Source organism: Octopus bimaculoides, chromosome 4 (genome assembly GCF_001194135.2).
Source record: "Octopus bimaculoides isolate UCB-OBI-ISO-001 chromosome 4, ASM119413v2, whole genome shotgun sequence".
NCBI lineage: Eukaryota > Metazoa > Mollusca > Cephalopoda > Octopoda > Octopodidae > Octopus > Octopus bimaculoides.
The window spans coordinates 61848295-61851519 of NC_068984.1; positions in this window are offsets into that span (position 1 = coordinate 61848295).

Here is a 3225-nt window from a genome sequence, read left to right on the forward strand (position 1 = left end):
GGAGACTGTTTTAGCTGAAGAATGGACAAAAATTCCTTTGGAAACAATTCAAACTTTGTACGAGTCTATACCTCGTAGAATTCAAGCTGTAATTACTACCAAACGTGGTCCTACCGCATATTAAAGTAAATTTATTTGAAATTTTAAGGTGTTTCCATTATTTAAGGTGTTTCCATTATGTAAGGTGTTTCCATTATTTTGTCCAGCCCCTGTATATATATACGTACTTCAAGACAATGTAAATTTGATTTCAGCAATAAGCAATTTTATAAAATTAGAACTATAGTGTTAATTTATTGATGATTTTATAGTAATATTTTTGGCCATTAAAAGACAAGAGATAAAACTAAGTGGAGAAAATTACTTGTTCTTGTAGCATAATAGAAACAATTTGTGAGGTTTGGCACATAACGTTATCTAATTACCATTTTACTCTCTATTCAATTTTCAATGTAGATATTTCACATAACGAAGCAGTGTTGACCTAATAAAGATATAGCAGTGTATTTCTACATAAAAACACATACATATACACTTAGCATACATGCACTCACACGCAAACGCACACACACACACACACACATACATACATACATACAAATATATATACACACACGCACACACGCATGCACGCACATATATATATATATATATGTATATACGCGCGCGTGCGACTCTGCGTGCAAGTGTGCGCGCATGCGTTTGTGCACTCGTGATGCGTATCTGTGTATATCCCCCCACTATTTACTGACTTATATATATATATATATATACTCACACATATACACATAAGCATACGGGCATAGATCTACATTCATACTGATTTCAATAATTACTCGTATACGTGTATGTGTATGTGTAAATACATATTAATGTTTGTGTTTATGTTATAATAAAGTGTTTACATTAATCGAAGTATTACTCAATACATTTCATAGAGGAAGTATATTCTATACATTAAAAAGAACAGTATTGGCCGTGACTTTGAAATTTCACCAGTTAAGCCATCAGATGTGTATGCATGCAGATACTTACGTGTATTACAAATATATATGCTTACACATGTGTGTATATATAGATATGAGCGCGCGCGCACACACACACACGCGAGCAGACACATGCGCATACACACATACATAAATATATATATATATACCATACACAAACACAACCCCACATGTGTGCGTGTGTATTTATGTATATACGTATGTAACTTTATATGAACATTGAAGTTTATATATTTTTATAGTAATGCGTGAATATATGTGAATATATGTTTTTATTTGCGTTCGTAATTAGATATCGGGGATTTCATTTTAACAAGCATTTCATGTTATCAATATAAATAATCTAGCCAAAAGCGGATGATACTGTGTTGCAATTTAACATGTCGGAAAATTCTTACTTTCTTTGCATAGAATATGTTGCTGTTACGTTCGCATCAACAGACTACTTAAATCTTGACTCCCTGCTGAATGCTTTTCGGTCCTAACTCTGACGCTTGTGTTTGTACGCATTTACAGCAGAAACGTATAACTGACGCATGTGTGAGGTACTTGGCTGAGTTCAATTTAGAAAAAAATGATGAGCTTCTATGCTGTAAATGTTTCAGTCATTTGAATCATTCAGTCATTTCCGTCCGCATGAGGAGCAGTGGCCTTGATATGGAATGCGAGAATCTATTATAGCCCAGGATGTCCTATATTGTATTTTCTTATTAATTAGATGATGCTTGTGGCTGACTAGGGATGTGGAGGTGCTATGCTCTTTATATTTGAATGAGTTTAAATGTGCAGTAATTAATGGTTGATCCGATATACTAGGTAGAGGAATTATTTAATAAGCTGTCGACAGTGCATTTGTATACCACGTTGAGCCCTCTGCAACGGGCTTGCAACAGGTAATCGATCGCGGCCCTGCAGTGGACTCTGTTTAAAGGGGCCCTTCAGATATTAACTCATTACTCATAACATCCACAACTTGTAAACACAAATTTTTCCGCACATTTAAATTTTTCCATAAATCCAAGTGTAAACTTATCCCTCACACACAACACTTACTTGCATATTTCCATGGTCATTATAATATTCCTACGTCTGACTCCTTCATTATCTTCTCCTGCGGGTTTTAATTTAATCTCTTAAAATTTAAACCTTCATCTCTTAGAACTCCGAATCGTAAATGGTAACTTTTCTTCCTAAACAATTAAATATTTAACTGGTTTCTCCATTCATGCCTGCTTCTCCATTCATCCTTTAATATATTCATACCTCCATAGGTAGGAATATATCTGTAGCTACTGACCATAACAAACTGGAAATTCATCTATTCAAGAGACACAAATATTTATTTTTATCCTCCATTATCTTCTTCCTCTCTTTTATCTGTATCCTTATTTTTACAATTTAATCTTATTCTTTTTTTTCTACTTTTTATATTTTTAAATTTTTATTTTATTATATCTTTTTATTTTTACTCTATATTTTTGTATTTCTTTATATTTATTCTCCTAACCAATCCTTCTGACCTACCATTGCTAATACTCCCTCACTTACCTTCCTCTTCTCTATCCCCACAGGCTATCCCATTTCTCTCTCTCTCTCTCTCTCTCTCTCTCTCTCTCTCTCTCTCTCTGTCCTCATAAACTCTCTTTCCCTTTCTTTCTCTTTCTCATTCCCCTGCCACTTTGCTCAATAGCCGCTTTAATAGAAATTCTCTCATAAATCAGCCATCTTAATATCAACATACCATTCCCATTTCTGCCGAGATATTGCCTGGATATTTATGCTGTGAACCCATTGCTCATACTTTACTGCCTGGATTTACATTGGACTTTACCTAAGGACATACAGACTAACATCCATACACTCTGAAAAATGACCTGTGAACTTTATTTCCTTACTCCCTACTCTTCTACTTCATTGCTTACTACCTGCGAATTTTCCATGTCTAGATCTTTTATCTGAATATTTCAATGTCTAGATGTTCTCTACTCGCCTATCACTTGGGATATCCCAGAAACAGCTGTAAGACCTAAATTACTTTAAGAATAATATAAAATAATATATATGATTTGAGATATATGTTATGCCTCGGTTTTTTGTCTTCTTTCACACATACACCCACACACACACGCACACACACACGCACACACACACACACATATATATACATACATATATATATTAACATATATATATATATATATATATATATATATATATA